The sequence below is a fragment of the Lissotriton vulgaris genome, chromosome 1_1 (genome assembly GCF_964263255.1).
Source record: "Lissotriton vulgaris chromosome 1_1, aLisVul1.2, whole genome shotgun sequence".
Lineage (NCBI taxonomy): Eukaryota > Metazoa > Chordata > Amphibia > Caudata > Salamandridae > Lissotriton > Lissotriton vulgaris.
The window spans coordinates 79,299,107-79,316,925 of NC_141685.1; the positions used below are offsets into that span (position 1 = coordinate 79,299,107).

The 17,819-nt window shown below is 44.7% G+C and overlaps 1 protein-coding gene across 2 annotated transcripts in view; it reads right to left on the reverse strand.

Annotated features, from left to right (window-relative positions):
* The window catches only part of LOC147737416 (uncharacterized), a 37,688-nt gene extending 30,286 nt beyond the window's left edge, over nt 1–7,402 (reverse strand). The window contains exons 1-2 of one of the 2 annotated variants that reach the window (XM_086934797.1): nt 7,297–7,402; nt 1,937–2,004 (exon numbers count right to left, since the gene is read on the reverse strand). The gene's annotated coding sequence lies outside the window, so the exon portion shown is untranslated. Of the gene's footprint in view, nt 1–1,936; nt 2,005–7,240 lie in introns of both variants that reach the window. The other variant, XM_086934806.1, reaches the window with a different exon arrangement.
* Nucleotides 7,403–17,819: the final 10,417 nt, after the last annotated feature.

A 17,819-nucleotide genomic window follows, 5' to 3' on the forward strand; every position in this document is an offset into this window, starting at 1 on the left:
CCTCCATTCCTAGATTCAGGATCTTCAGGGGACAGGGCTCCATAGGGAAGCCAGATCTAATTCCTCTTACCATCCACTCCGTGTCTTCCTAAAGTATGGGGGGAAAGGCGCTCAAGCGGCAATCCTTTGGAGGAGCTACCAGAGAATCCGAAGGACGATCGGCCTTTGACCCTCCGACATTGGATATCTCCAGGGAGGAATATATGTCCTTGATTTTGTCAGTATAAAAGCATGCCTTTTTATCACATAGCTCCTGGGAGACCTCGGTGTTGGCAGAGGCCGAGGGGGCTAGGAGGGAATTAATCACAGTGAAGAGTTCCCTGTGGGATTTGATGGATTCCGTCATCTTGGGATGGTAGATGACCTTTTCCTAATTAATAGCTAGCCTATATTCCTTCAATCTGAGTTTATGCAGGTCCCTTTCGGCTGGGATAAGCTCACGGCGCCATATTTTTTCCTGCTGTCGGCATACCTGCCTAAGGTTTCTCAACCTTTCAGAGAATCAGGGCGCCGAAGGGCGTTTTCTGGCCACATAATGCTCCTTAAGAAGGGCAAAAGAGTCCAGAGCCGCCAGGAGCCAGGTGGGGGAGACAGCAATAATTAGAAGACCCTCCTTATTTATACGGCTACGGTTTCTCTTCATCTTCACCCTGTTCTTAAAATTGGGATCTGTGTGGGATTCTGCAATTCGCATAAAAAATGGGATGGCGTTTGTTCAGACCAAGAGAGTGGGATGGGATCTTTCACCTCCATCCTCGGATCGTTAGAGAAGATCCCGTCCAGAATGTGTCCGCCGTATGAGAGGGGCTCCTCACCTCCTGAGGAAGGCCACAGGAGTCCATCGTTTCCAGGAAAACCTGCGTTTCAGAGCACAGAGTTTTCTCCAAATGGAAGTTAAAATCACCCAAAAGAGTGACATTGGATCTAGCCAAATAAGGCTCCATCCGATTGCTGAAGTCCTGATTAAACATTCCTCTGGGTCTGGGAGGCCGGTAAGGGTAGGGCTGCCACGTTTCCCCTTGAGTTTTTTAGCTACCATCCAATGGAATGACTGTCTTACAGTTAACATACTCATATAGCCCAATGCTCCCAGTCCATCGACCTGCAGTGCACATCCTTCTATCCTTTTCTCCTTGAATCTCCAAGAGCTGTCCTCTCGGGTAAACAAGGGACTTACCAGGGTCTACAATAAAAAGGACAGCGTCCCTGGCACAAGGCGTAAACTTGGCACAGATGGACACAGACATGCGTGCCTTTGGCGCGCCTGCTGCGTGCGTTCACTGCGCTTCCAGCCCGGCATTCAGATTAAATAGCTGGGCCAGTCAGTAGCAACTAGAGCGCTGCCCATCGATCTGGGACAGGAAGTGGAGTAGAGCAGCAAGAGTGAAACACTCACTTCCCTCCACACAATTGGCGAGCTGTGGTGGACCGGGGAAGAAGCCCGCACACGCCCCTCACCCCCCTGAGATGAAGAAAAAAAGCAGAAGAGTGCCCGGAAAGAATGCAGTAACCCCACACAAGTAAGCAATTATAATAGTTTTTAAAACATTCCTCCATTAGAACGCACACAATGATTCAATAAAATGTTAAAATCACAGTCACTTTCTAAACGCAGTAGACGCACAACAGCGTTGCAACTATAATCCGGGTGAACCGCCATCACGTGGTGTAGAGGAGGAGACAAATGTGATAATAGGTAAGGAACTGCTGGGCAAAACTGACCTAAAAAGGAACTGGGCCTGCACTGCACCCCCAACATGTTCCAAGAGTGGAATGTGGCTCCATCATATTATTATCAGAAGTTTGATAACAACAAGAATAGTGCACAGAGAGAGTCAAAAGTTGAAGTAAAGACACAAAAAAACAGAGATCAAGACAGGGAAGAGAGAAAGAAGAAACAGGGGAAAAGGAAACATAGAGTTATAGGAATCCTTACCTGACAATTATTTTTTTTGTTCCCCCAAGGGTGGCAGCCACGCTGCACTGCCTGTCATCCCAGAATACCTTGAAAGGAATTAAAGAAATAATTTAGCATCAGACGACAATCACACTTCATCACATTTTACAAATACCGTCCTGGATTTACAAAACAACCGAGCCCAGGGAGAACCAGGGGCTGACTTCAGCCTCCTTTAATAGCTATTGCTGTGAATGTTCAACAATTAACCGCCGTGGTCCTGCATCCCACAGTGTAATGACCTTGTCAGCCATAGCAGGCAGTACAGCCCCTTAAAGGACCGCTCCCTTGGTAAAGGCCCTTGCCTTTGGAGCTACAACAAGCTTCAAAGCTATATTAAAGCTTTCAAATAATTACTGAAGGCATAAACATGGTTACTCAGTCAGAGGAATAATTATCATAATATTTGCAGGAGAATCACATAAAGGTAACCTCTAAAGTATATGAAAAGCCAGAATCAGAAATAACTCTCAATGTAAAGTCAATAGACAGACCACCACAACAAATGGGTGCTAAGAAATAAGAAAACGTTTTTCTATAATATCAAATAGCAAACTGACATAGAATCTGCTTAGTTAAAAATCAAGGAAACGTTCTTAAGTTTTTAGACAGAGAGAACACATTATTGACATGGTTCATGATGAGGTAAAAATGACGAATGTCTGACTAAATATCGAAACCAAAAATATCGACATACAAAAATATCGGGACAAAAATATCGAAGTCAAAAATATCGGAATCCTATCCCTAACAAGGTAAGTACAAAAATATCGAAAAAATAATATCGTAGTACAAAAATATCGGAATTAAAAATATCGTTTTTTTAAATGTATTAATAATAATGTTAAAATAATTATAAAATACATATAATGTTACAAATATTAAATAAAAATATTAAAACATAATAAAAAAATTAATACTAATACATATACATTTAAAATAAATTAAAAACGTAATAATTTAATGTAATTTTATATTTTATAATTTCATTTAATTGATTTAATTTAAAGTTATTTAATTTTTACCCTGTACGACTGTACCCCAAAAACCCAAAACTGACCCAGAACCCTAAAAATACCCCTTAACCCAAATACTGAAAACTGACACTGAACCCTAAAAATACCCCTTTACCCATGAACTGAAAACTGACCCAGAACCCTAAAAATACCCCTTTACCCATGAACTGAAAACTGACCCTGAACCCTAAAAATACCCCTTTACCCACAAACTGAAAACTGACCCTGAACCCTAAAAATACCCCTTTACCCACAAACTGAAAACTGACCCTGAACCCTAAAAATACCCCTTTACCCACAAACTGAAAACTGACCCTGAACCCTAAAAATACCCCTTTACCCACAAACTGAAAACTGACCCTGAACCCTAAAAATACCCCTTTACCCACGAACTGAAAACTGACCCAGAACCCTAAAAATACCCCTTTACCCATGAACTGAAAACTGACCCTGAACCCTAAAAATACTCCTTTACCCATGAACTGAAAACTGACCCTGAACCCTAAAAATACCCCTGTACCCATGAACTGAAAACTGACCCTGAACCCTAAAAATACCCCTTTACCCATGAACTGAAAACTGACCCTGAACCCTAAAAATACCCCTGCACCCATGAACTGAAAACTGACCCTGAACCCTAAAAATACCCCTGTACCCACAATTAATTAATATTATTAATTACCAATTAATTATTAATTAACAACAACAATAAAATAAATATATTAGCACATTTGCTGTAATTAATTTAATTTATTAATTAATATTATTTTGCACAATTAATTAATTAATAACAATAAATACTATATATAAAAATTAGTTTAATTAATTTAATAAAATAATTAATAATAATTAATTACCAACTAATTAATAATTATAAATATGATAAAAAATTATAATAATTAATTAACTAATTAATAGAAATTAATTACCAATTAATTATTTAAAATATGTACAAACATATATCAATTAATTAATTATTATTAAATTACTTCCCACCCTATTCCCCTATAAACCCATAACCCGCTACAGAACATATTTATCAATTAATAAATTGATTAAAATAATTTAAAATTAATTCTCAATTAATTAATTAATAATTCCTAATAATTAATAATTAATTTAACATAATTAAATTACTTCCCACCCTATTCCCCTATAAACCCACAACCCGCTACAGTAGTAAAACACAATATTTAATAAAATAACATTAAAAAAAATTATAAAACATAATTAATACAATATAATATACACTAAATTTATTTAAAAATAGATATTAGTAACATCAAAGTTATTAATTTCGATATTATTAACATCGATATTTACAACTTCGATATTACTGATATCATACCAATATCGATATTTAGACTGTCGATATTACTTACCTTCGATATTTTTGTATATCGATATTTAAACTTCGATATTTTTGCTTATCGATATTAAAAAATCGATATTTTGTCTGTGTACCAAAAATGACAGCAATCAATGAATGTTCATGAAAACGGCACAACAAAATGTAATTTAATAAACCACACCTACAAAATGAATATTGAATTGTGACTCTTCACCTAAAAGCCACAAGTCATTTTACAAGGTAATTCCCTAACATAATAACTGGATCTTAGTCACAGTTTAAGTTTGTGGCCATTCATCATTGACCCAATTTGTACGGGAACATTTGCTGATAGCTTATTAGCTGTTTATTAGAAATGCCTACAACTTGGCCTCCTTTCCCAAGAAGGGTGGGTTGGGCGCTCCCGTCAGTCTGACTGTGGAACGGGAGGCACATTTATTGATTAAAAGAGATGCTGGATTCCCATTTACTTATTCTACAAAAGGGCCGCTCTGGGTGACCTATAGGACTGCACCAAGCATGCAATCCTTCTCCCGTCTCAGGCACCGTCATTGAGTCTGATTCAGTCCAGTAGAAACTCCTAGTGTAGGTGGAAGTTGTGGAAAATCCTTATTAATCACTGAAGTATTTTGTTGAAATACTAAATTTGTTGAGAATTTGGCGTTCTATTCTGCACTGGGCTGTGGGACCATCGGGACTGAAGGCATGCTCCAATATATCTGCCTTTGATTCTGCATGCTCGGCACAGAGGCCAGTTGGGCTGGGACCATTGACTGTGACATCCCATTCTGGCCATCTGATTCATGTTCCAGTTTCACAGCTTCCTGCAAACATCGCAAGGAGCGTGTCTTATTCTCCACATTATTAGTGTTTGAGGTATTTAAATTGCCACTGTCAGTAAAACCTACACCCTGAGCAGGGCCGGACTGGCCGTAAGGGGCTTCGGGTGTTTCCCCGGGGGCCTGGAAGAGTGGGGGCCGGACTGGCCGTAACGGGCTTCGGGTGTTTCCCCGAGGGGCTGGAAGAGTCGGGGCTGATTCTTCAGTGCTGGGAAACGTATTTGTTACTGGGGGCTGGTTTTGCTCTGGTGCTGCTATATCACCCCCAGCAACAAAAGAGGCAGGGGGCTGGTCCGTCAAAATTGTCAGGCCTGGTTTGGGTTCCCAGTCCGGCCCTGACCCAGAGGAACAACATTTCCTCCTTGCACATACTGAACATCATTACTCTGCACACCAACGCCGTGCACATCCACATTCACACCAGCAACAAACCCAGAATCAAAACGAGAATACAATCCGTGAGAAGCACTTTCGTCACCCATTTGGAACATTTTTGTCTGAGCGCTCATTATTTTTTCTTTGATATTTTTCTGCTTAGTAACAAAATTCTCACTACCGAACTTTGCGTAAAACAAAATCTCTTCCGGAATGTTAGTATGCATCCCCTCACATTTTGCTGGATATGTGAACTAACCTCTGGATGCAACGCTAAAAGATGCGCCCTCTTTTACCCGGTCTTCGCCTTTACAATATTGTCTGTAACTCTGCATTAATCTCTTGTACTATCTAATAAAATATTTTTAGGCGCTTCACTCTGTGGCTCTTCAATTGGCCAGTTTACAAGCAACTTACACTCATTCCACAAATCTCTTGGGACAACAATTAACAAACTTAAACTCAGCTCTCGACCACCCCGCCTGGACGAACAGGCCTCATCTCCACTGCATCCCTCCTGGAGAGGCCCCACCTCCTTTGAACCACCCACACACAGGACAAGCCTCACCTCCTCTACACCCTCCTCAACAGGCCTCTCCCCCTCTGCACCCATGGACAGGCCTCACCTCCTCTACACCCCCCCTGGACAGGCCTCATTCACCTCCTCTAAGTACCCTGGACAGGCCTTGCTTCCTCTGCATCCCCTGAGACAGGTCTCGCCTCCTCTGCACCTAACTCCAAACAGGCCTCACCCCCTCTACATCCCATGGGCAGTCCTCTCATCCTCTGCACCTGCCTGACAGGCCTCACCTTCTTTGTGCCTCCCCCTGGACAGGCTTCACCTCTTCTAACCTCCCCCCGACAGGACAGGTCTCACCTCCTTTGCACCCCTTGGACATTCCTAACCACCTCTACACCCCAATAAACAGGCCTCACTTCCTCTGCACCCCCCTGGACAGGCCTCACCTATTCTGCACCCCCCAGTTCTGGATAGGCCACACCTCCTCTGCACTACCTTGGACAGGTTTCGCCTGCAGCACAACCCTTCCCTGACAGGCCTCACCTCCTCTACACCACCCAATGGGCCTCTTCTGCAACCCCCCACCAGAAAAGCTTCACCCCTCTGCACCCATGGACAGGTCTCACCTCCTCTGCACCCCTGGACAGGCCTCTCCTCCTCTGCCCCCTGGACAGGCCTCACCTCCTCTGCACCCCTGGACAGGCCTCACCTCCTCTGAACCCCTGGACAGGCATCACCTCCTCTGCACCCCTGGACAGGCCTCACGTCCTCTGCACCCCTGGACAGGCCTCTCCTCCTCTGCCCCTCCTCTGCACAGGCCTCTCCTCTTCTGCACCCCTGGACAGGCCTCTCCTCCTCTGCACCCCTGGTCAGGCCTCTCCTACTCTGCCACTCCTCTGGAAAGGCCTCACCTCCTCTGCACCCCTGGACAGGCCTCTCCTCCTCTACACCCCTGGACAGGCCTCTCCTTTCCCCTGGACAGGCCTCTCCTCCTCTGCACCCCTGGACAGGCCTCTCCTCCTCTGCCCCTGGACAGACCTCACCTCCTCTGCACCCCCATGGACAGGCCTCTCCTCCTCTGCACCCCTGGACAGGCCTCTCCTCCTCTGCACCCCTGGACAGGCCTCTCCTCCTCTGCCCCTGGACAGACCTCTCCTCCTCTGACCCCTGGACAGGCCTCACCTCCTCTGCACCTATGGACAGGCCTCACCTCCTCTGCACCCATGGACAGGCCTCACCTCCTCTGCACCGCTGGACAGGCCTCACCTCCTCTGCAGCCCTGGACAGGCCTCACCTCCTCTGCACCGCTGGACAGGCCTCACCTCCTCTGCACCACTGGACAGGCATCACCTCCTCTGCACCGCTGGACAGGTCTCTCCTCCTCTGCACCCCTGGACAGGCCTCTCCTCCTCTGCTCCCACACTCAGGCTCAGCAGGAGGAATGCCAAGGGGGGGAAATCTGATCCATGGATTCATAAATTGCAGCCAAGTGAGCAGAAACCTGTCCAGGCTCTCTCCTCCTCCTGGAGCTGGGGGGGGAGGGAGGGGCAGGTGCAGATTTGGGGTCTGAGGGGGGTCTGTAGATGGTGGTAACTGCCCACCAGACAGGGCTCCTTTCTCCTCTGCAGCAGGTTGAACACACCAGGAGAGGCCAGAAGTGATGTCACCACCGCATCTGGTGCTGTCTCAGCCGCCGCTGACCCGGAAGAGGAAACCCTTCTCCCTTTCATCCAATGTGCGGATCAGCGGGTTTCATCAGCAGGCGAGGAGCGCCCTCTGGTGGCCCCTGACGGAACAGCCGGTTCCAGGCTCCAGGAGTGAATACATGTCACACAAACAAGCATTTATACCTGTAAAGACCTGGGACGTGAATGATTTTAAGGGTCAGACAGTTCAAGTACAGGGCCTCACACTTGGCTGCTGTAGAAAAGTATTTATAGCTTCACTTCAGATGAGCATCTTCCAAACACTGACGTAAAGGACTTGAGAGTGTTTACAGAAAGGTGACCACTGGAAGCGACAGTCTGTATTTCAAAGAACATATCTGAATTTCAATGAATATATCTGTATTTCAATGAATATATCGGTATTGTAATGAATATATGAGTATTTCGGTCAGTTTTGCAACTAAACTGGGCAGCTTATTTATTCTTTTAAATAACTTATTTGCAGTTTTTCAAATCTACCCCATTATATCCCCTCTCTGTTTCCCCCCCTCTTCATCTCCTCCCATCACATCCCAGACCCCCTCACTTCATCTCCCTGATCTATCCCAACTCATTTTGCCTTCTTCACCATTATTTCCACCCTCCCTCCTATCTCCTCTTCCGGACCATCCCTCTTCCTCTCTTACTCTCAACACCGTTTCTCCCTCACAGCCTCAAATGACTTCCCCCACTTGCATCTCCAGTATGAGCTCTGATCCACCACTCCCTCACCCCATTCTATCCCCTCTCTTTATCTCCCCCCCACCCACTCTAAATGACAATTTACACCCCATTATATCCCCTCTCTGTTTCCCCCCCTCCTCCCCCTCCCTCAATCAAACTGACTATTCTCAATCTCTACTTACCTCTCTCGCTCTCAACATTATAACCTGCTACGACTCCCTTATCTCACAATCCTCTAGTGTTCATGCCCCACCGCCCTTCTCTACCTCCGACTCTCCCTCCCCCCTCCTTAAGTCCTTCACCCCCTCGAATCCCCTGGCTACCCACACACCTCCCCTTGCTCCCCTATCAATACCTAATGCTCTAAGACCTATCTCACATGTCTCTCCTCTTACCCCCCTCTCCCACATCCCTCTCCCATACACCTCACCACTCACTCCTTCTATGACACCTCCTACATCCCCCACTCACCCCCTGGCCCCCCCGCTTCTAACTACAAGCTCTCTCCCACACTCCTCCCACCCCTCGACTGCCTTACCAACTCTCCCTCTGCCCCTTACCTCCTGGTTCCCCCACGCTCCATTAATTAACCCCCTCCCATGCACCTCCCCCCCTTAACTCTCTCCTCACCTCTCCCACTACCATGTACCCCCCGATCCTACCCCCCTCCTTACACACTCCCTCTCCTTCACTCCTCCCTCCCTATGACTCTCATACCTTCCCTCCCTCTGGCTCACATCCCCACACCCCATTAGCTGCCACCTTTTACCCTCCACAACCACCTCCTCTCACTTCCCTACTATCTCCGATTACCCTCAATCCAACAGGTCCACCTCTTCCTACTTCCCCGATGCCACCTTCTTCTAACTGTCAGCCTGAAGAGTACAAGTTTTCCACATTCTCCTTGTGTCCACTTCTGCCCCACAAAAATGATACCCCCCCATATTTTAATCCCACCCCCCTCCAGGTTTTCCCCCCCATACCCCTCATCGTCCCCCTCATCGTCCCCCTCCACCACCCATCCCCAACACTGTCATCCTCCCAATAAATACAGACCCACCTCTCATATCTAACCACACATTGGCATCCCCCAATATTGAACTGGTCCTCACATCCCTAGTCTTAGAACTCTCCTCCCTCAGAAACGAGATCTCCCTCCTTACCAAAACCATCTCCTCACACCATGACACTCTCTACAACCCTTCCACTTTCTGTCCTCTTAACACGTTTACCTAGAGCAACATGCCTCCCCACTCCAATATTGACACAACCAGTCCCATTCACACCCATCCTTCCCAAATTATCCCGCCCGACTTGGACAAAAGGCCCTCACCGCAGCATCCTGGTACACACCCACCATCCTTAGAAAGTAATTTACCTACTAACGCTCCCATCTCGCCCTCCCCACCCTTGCCCACCTCTCGCCTGATTCATCAATCTAATATCCCAGTCCTCTTAGGAACTAGCAGACTCCCCCCTCCTTCGACCTCCCGAGACCTCCCCAACAACTTAGACCTATCCCCCCCTGTCCACCCGACCCCACTCCCCTATGTTGCATGCTGATCAACTGCCGCTCCGCCTCATGCCATGCCACTGAGATTGCTGAAACCATTCTCAACGAAGACATTGACATCGCATTCTTAACTGAAACCTGGCTCACCGCCCACTCTACCCCCATCCTTGACTTACTTATTCCCCCTGGCTATTCTATCATTAGGAAAGATAGAATTGAACAAACAGGAGGTGGACTCGCCTTAATTTTTAAAACTAAACTCAACATCTCACTTGTCCCCCTTCAAGATCCTTCATCCTTTGAATACCTCTGCGCCGATCTCACGATACCTGACTCCCCCTCCATCCGGCTGCACTCGATCTACCACCCCCCCGGTAATAACATCCCCTTTACGGAAGAGATGACTGATCTTATTATCCAAGCGTCACTCTTACACCCTAACAATCTCTTCCTCGGTGACTACAACATCCATTGGAACAAAAAGGATGACCCTGCGGTCATCATATTCAATGACACCATGGATGTCACCAATATGATCCAAATCTGCCATTCTCCTACCCATAACAAAGGTGCCACCCTTGACGCTATCATGACCAGCGGTAATCTGGCCTCCCTATCTAACATACTTCTGGTTGACTGGTCTGACCACTACCTAATCCTTTTTACCATGAATAGATCCGTTCCTCGCAGCACCCCCATCATCACTTTATGTAAAAAAAAACACACGCAACCTTCACCTCATTCCCCCTGGACACTTGAAATCGACAATTAAGAACCACTTACTTCTTCCTCCACTCTCTGATAGCACCAACGATCTAACTAACCACTTTAATAACTCTATTCGTGAAGCCCTCAACCAAATTGCTCCAATCAAATTCAAACAACAAAAAAATATCCCTCCTAAGTCTTGGTTCAATACCGATTTAAATAATCAAAGATGATCCCTTGAACATTCTGAAAGGGTCTGGAGGAAGCATCCGACCAGTGAAAATCTGGCTCTACTCAGAGTCGCTAGAGCCCAATACAAAAAACATATCTTCAATGAAAAAGCCTCCTTTCTCCGGACTCAGCTTGATCAGGCAAGAAACAGCCCGAGAGAACTCTTTAACATTGTAAAAAAACAAACTTCCACTGGCCCTCCCAAAATTTTTGCCTCTACCGACAGATGTGAAGAAATCGCTAGCTTCTTTACTAACAAAATCAACTTGATCGAACTATCCTTCTCCTCCCTCCCGCTCTCATTCCAACCTCCCCCCACCCAACACACCCTCTCCACCTCCTCTAACTCACCTTTGTTCTCTATTTCAACTCCTCTCAATCCCTCTCAAGCCCTCCCGGCTCTCTCCCAACCTGACCCCGTTCTGGAACTCATCAGCCCGGCTAAAAACAATGCCTCGTGGAGTGACTTTAGTCCAGTATCTGAATCTACGATCGCTAATATCATTACCAAACTCAAACCTTCCTCCCACTCCAAAGATCCTCTTCCCGCACACCTGATTCAAGAACTTAATTCTATCATCGCACCTATATGGACCAAAATCATCAACTCCTCTCTTTCCACTGGCTGCGTTCCCGCCTCTCTTCAACTTGGTCAAATCACACCTGTTCTAAAAAATCCCACGACTGACCCTAATGACCTCAGCAACCTTCGCCCTATCTCTAACCTTCCATTCCTCTCTAAAGCCCTTGAGAAATGTGTCCTACTACAATAAGATAAACACATCATCACCTACAATCTACTTGATGTTTTCCAATCTGGCTTCAGAAAAGGATGTAGTACTGAAACTGCTATGCTAAACATTACTGACGACATCCATCGCTCACTAGATAGGGGGGAATCCTCAATACTAATCCTCCTTGACCTCTCTTCTGCTTTTGATACTGTACACCACCGCACCCTTCTCAACATTCTTAAAGCTCGATTTGGCCTTGAAGGTAATGTTTTAAATTGGTTCTCCTCATTCCTTCATAACAGATCACAACAAATCAAGCTCAACCACTTCCTCTCTAAACCCCAACCCGTCTCACTCGGCGTCCCTCAAGGATCCATCCTCTCCCCAACCCTATTCAATCTGTTCATGGAACCACTCACCCTCATCCTCAAACAAGCCAATATCAGTTACCACCTCTATGCCGATGACACCCAACTATACTACAAGATCAAATCCCACAAAGTCATACTTCACCTCAATGACACCTTGACTAAAGTTCAAACCTGGTTCCATCAGAACCATCTCAAACTTAACCCGAAAAAAACTGAAATCATACTGTTCTCCCCCAAAAACAATTCCCTTCCCATCCAACTCTGGATCAATGACATCAAAGCTCTTAACTGTTCACTCTCCACTTCTAATTCCGTTAAATCCCTAGGCATCAGTATTGACCAGAACCTCGATCTCATACCCCACATTAAAAATGCAGCAAAAAGTGCCCTTTTCACCCTTCTACAACTCAAGAAAATTAAACCATTTATACCAGCAGCCGACTTCAAGCTTGTTGTGCAATCACTGGTCCTTTCTAGGATCGACTATGGTAACGCAACTCTGGCCGGCACACCTAAAATCCACCTTGCTCCGATCAAATCTGTCCTAAATCTAGCTGCAAGACTCATCTCCGACTGTAAAAAATGTGATCACATCTCCCCCACCCTCAAGATCCTCAATTGGCTCCCAATAGAAGGAAGATCCACCTATAGGATCGCGTGCATCACACACAAGGCTCTCCACCAAAACACACCTTCTTACCTTTCAAACAAACTACACAAAGCAGGATGCTCCAGGTCCCTGAGAAGCACAAACTCCCTTGTCCTTATCCCTCCTAGACTCAAATGTCAAATGACCCAATCCCGTGCTTTCTCTGGCAACGCTCCTACAATTTGGAACTCTCTCCCCAAAGATCTTCGCTGCAACCCCTCTTACTCTCTCTTTAAAAAAGAACTCAAAGTACTTCTTCTCAACAAATACTGGGGTAAATAACGCAAGCTCTACAGATTACACTTTCATTATGTATTTTACTTTATTATGTATATTTGACTCCATTTCGTATATTTTGCTTTTTGTTTCTCTATTTCTCACTCAAACATTCGTTGATTCTCACCTCCATGTAAAGCGCTCTAATACTCTTGGGTCCAGCAGCGCTATATAAAACCTTTGAAATAAAAATAAATAAACAACGTGCTAGATAGCAAAGTAAATAGAGGTAAATACCATAGAGTTTTAAACACCAGATCAGTGACAATGAGGCATAGGTCATGTGTCAAAACGACAATTGAAGGAACAGCTTATTTCTAATTTTCCTATGTCTGTGGCTTATTTTTCTTGATAGAGCAAGGATTCGCATGTTACGCGACTTGCTGGACTCATGAACCTCGAATAATCATTAACGTCAATAACCAACACGTGTGTTGTATTAATATTGCACTTTTACACTACACGCGGGTGTCCCAGTGACGCTTGCTTATGTGTTTATTAATCCTAACTACGCTTGCACCTAAAACGAACGCTGCTTTGCAGGATTCTAGTCTGCGTATGCGTCGGTTATACCCACGTGATGTGACGCACTCGCAGTTCTGGAGGGAACTTTTGCACATGCGCAGTATTGCTAATATGGCCGCTTTGTTTCTAACATGCTTCTCGCTTGCCACCGCTGCATTTGCACAACTGTTTTGTTCTGCTTAACTCCTAATGCTATAGTTAATATAAAGTAAGGGATGTAATATAGTCAATCCTGGTATACAGTGTATTAAATTTTTCTGTGTTTCTAAATTGTTTTCGCTTACTTTTCATGTATCGAACATTGTGGGCCTGGGAGCGGTGCGCCTCTCCATCTTTGAAGCCCGTATGATAATAATCATGTGACGAAGGAAGTCGAGTCTAGCAGCAGTGGAACCCAGCCAGCTGCTGCCGAAGCTGAGATGCTCCTGGGAATCAACCTGTGCCCCAGCGAGAAGACTCGAATGCCTACCTATAATTGTAACATTGTAATAATTGTACTCTGTACGCTATTGTCTCTATATTCCTATGCCATGGGAACTGGAATATAAGGGGTGGGTTCAAGAAATTGAATATTAATTGTGGGAACACCAAATTCTAGGTGGTGACAATGACCTAACCACCTCTCTTGTCCAATCCGAAGTTGGGGATCCTTTCACTTGCAACATTGGTTGGTGGTCCACTGACCCGAAAACAGTATAACTGGCCTAGTTTTAGCTAGAGAAGTTGTCCGACTTGTCCGAATAGCTGACCTGTCACTGACCCTACAAACTCTATAGGTGATTGATACAGAGAGCTGCGGAGCACTCTGTCCGTAATTTCCACAAACTCAGTCTGGGGTGGAGAAAACTTTAAGTGCTAGCAAAGCACTTTTGCTGGGAGATTCGAGAACCCAATCGGGGTTATTGGCAGATTCCTTGCAGAGAGGGAGTAACACAGGCGTTGCATCCGAAGCTGGAGGTATTGGTTGTACCCTTTGAGGAGCTCGGTCCTGATCCAAATCCTGGGGTTATCCTGTCCTGACTGTCCATGAGCTGTACCTGCTCGCCAACTGGCATTTTAAGTCCTTGAGGGTCCTTTTCCCACCTTTCCTGACTGACCCGTGGCCAGGGTTGGTCCCCATTCCCGTTCAAGGTAAATATAATTTGTGTGGGTGTTTGTCTCTCAATCCTCTCTTTTCTTTTTCTTTAATAAAGCAAACTTGCCAATGTTATTCCCTATCTTCATATAAAGTTGACTTTCATGCAAAGCATTTACTAGCATGTTCCAGATTTCTCCCTACCTTTAGTCAAACCTCTAAACCTGTTTGCATATGTAGCATGTTCCATTCTTACCCTCCTTTAGAGAATAAATACTTGGTATAGAAAGTTTTCATGAGTGACGTTTTCCTTTAGACCTATAGTATATTAGAAAACTACCTTGATTAGTATGTACCTTTTCTTTACCCGCTTTTAGTAACATTGAGAAGGGCTATAGACTATAATAGCATGTTCCTTATTTCCCAAACCTTAGAACTTTCGAATCTCAAATGCTACTTACTTTGATTCACAGCTACACCGTGCTTCTGATCTTAGTTATTGATAGTCTAATCTGTGTAAATCTCATTCTCATAGCATATGGAAATTAATTTTGATAACTAGATAAAGACTTGAAAACTTTCTGTGTTTGTGGTTATTGAAAAGGTATAAATCGTTATGCAAATGTACATGGTATTTTGTTTAGTATTATCTTCCTACCCCTGCTCGCTCCTGATCTGTCGTGATCATAGGTACCTGTGACCAGGATTGGTAAGTTAGGTACACGAAAATAAATAGAAAGGAAACTCAAATTGCTGAATAGCGGTGTGTAGGTTACCTGATTCATAAAAGTAGTAAGCACGTTATGGGCCCAAGTGCGTATATTTGGTAAAAATAAAGAGTCAGGTGACCTGCGCGTGCTATCAGTAATTTTCTGGTTAGCAGAGGAATGGTTAGGACTAGTTAAGATAGGCAGATAAGATGTTTATGGATAAACCGTGAAACTATAAAATGTGCTGCTAAATATTTTTCCTTTTAAAAGATTGATCGATTGTGCGAAAAATTATTGCTTTTAAATGTTATGAAATATTGTTTTTTTTAGGTTGTAATGAAATGCTGCTATATTAATTAATGTGATTAACAAATCGTTAGTGAACTGTTATATGTTGTCTGGAATCCCTGGGGAATAGAATAGCGGGTGGTGAGCAGAATCCACTCGTCTGTGAGGTCACTGGCTGTGAGGAAGATTAGTGCATGGTTAGGCAGAACTGGAAGCGCTAATTAGGGTTTTCTGATGAATTATTGAATAAATGATAGTAACAAGATCGCTAATGAAACTTCAGTTGTGATATCACCTAGTAAGGGTCACACGAGGAAGGAGTAGTAGGTTCATCGAAGCTTGAGTGATAGCAAAGGAGTTCACTGGTGAAACTTTAGACTTAGTATATATCCCGGAAAGAAGTGGATGAGTCAAAGAAGTAGCAGGTTCTCTAATGCTTGTATGAAGGGTAGGCAGAAGGATCTATCCGTAGTATATGAAAAGTAGACAGAAGAGGTTTACTTGCAGTGAAACAAATCTTACCCTTAGACACTCGAGTACAGTGGCGAATGTTATACGTTGTAAACTAAAATAGAGTACTTGCACTTTAAGAAAAGAAGTCAAAGTTCCGTTACCTTGTGAAGGAGGGAGTCAGTCGCGGAGCTGCGCTGACGTCACTCCGTGCCGCGCTGGTTTTGGTCGAAGCAGCGGGTGTGTCACGGAGCTGGTATTGTAAAGGAGGGGTGAGTGCCGGAGTGTGAGACCGCGTCTCGCGAAAAGCCCGCGCACTCATTGGTCGAGAACATTTGCAATCCCAGTATTGATTGGTTGTTGAAAATTGAAAGACGCGCTAGCATTGGAAGTACATTTATAAACAAAATTACGCACTCTGAGCTTGAAGACAGCTTGACGAGGTGTATGTGGTATCCTGAATTTTTACCTGACCCACAAAATTTAGGGTTTCATAAGGAGCAGATGCTAAGAGGTAGACCTTACAATATGTACGGAAGCAAGAGAAAATTGTCCTTTGCTGACAAAATCAAGAATTATTTCAAAAAAGACAAGCCCGTTAAAACTAGAGAAGGTGTAATTATTCCACCACCTAATACTCCCGCTTCATTTATGATGTTTGACAAAGGGTATCATACCTGTGTATGGTTGGAAAATTGGGTGAGGTACACCGAAGATGACGGAATCCTAGCGTTTCCCCTAGATGGTACCTTTAATAGTAGAATCTTGTTTAACTTGAGGACCCGAATGAATGACCTACACCCCAGACCCAGATTAACGCAATATGAGGCTTTAGAGGAATGGGAGATTGAGGCTCTAGAGCGCGACAGACCCAGAATGGATAAGGGAGTGAGTAAATGGTACCCGAAAATGCAGCGAGAGACCAAAGAGAAAAACATGAAACAGTGGAGACAGAATATGATGGTTGAAGGGCTATTTCCAGTATTCGCAGTAGGTGAACCCCGGGGAGGAAAAAGGACAGAGAAAACACAACACTTAATGGCTATGGGTGATTCGGAAGATGAATACCTGGAGGATTTCTTAATGAAAAATCCACCACCATATTATGAGGAATCTAGGTCCCTGAGCTCGTAAAACCCATTTTTCTGACATCCTAGAGAAAGAAGGGCCAGTGAAACAGATGCAGCCGGTAAAGAGGGATTTTGTAGACCTGATACAATGATCCCAAATTATAGACCATTCGGTGATGAGAGACCAGGTATGGCAATCCCAACTGCCCCGAGTCTATACCCTTCTTTGGTACCCCGAGTAATGCATGACACCACTATTGAAAGGGTTTTACAGGAACGAGAGAGAGAAGCTTTAGCCAAACAGAGAGATGAGCTCATTCAGAAAATAGCACAGATAAATCCCAGTCCTGAAGCGCTGACAATTCCAGTAACTATTGGTCCAGTTGTTCCTCTTTATGGGGATAGACAGGCTAGTCCAAAAACTCCAGTTCTTACACCAGTTGTAGCACCGCCCAGAAAAGAGCCTCTTATAGTTGATGATCAGGCAAGTGAATGCGAATCTGTGGTCTCCCTGATGGATCTGCCCATAAGGGAACCGGAAAGCATTGTACCACGGACCAGAACTCAGACCAGTGCAAGGGATGTCCTGATAGACACAGCTTCAGGTACTTGAAATGCCACGGTAGTAACTCCGGAAGAGATAGATAGATGGACCCGAGAATTGGAGAAGGAAACTCCTCAGCCGAAACCATTAGATATATACAAGCTAAGAATAGAGCTGGAAGAACTGATGGCTGGGAATGTGGGATTGGACAGGTTAAATACACTTGA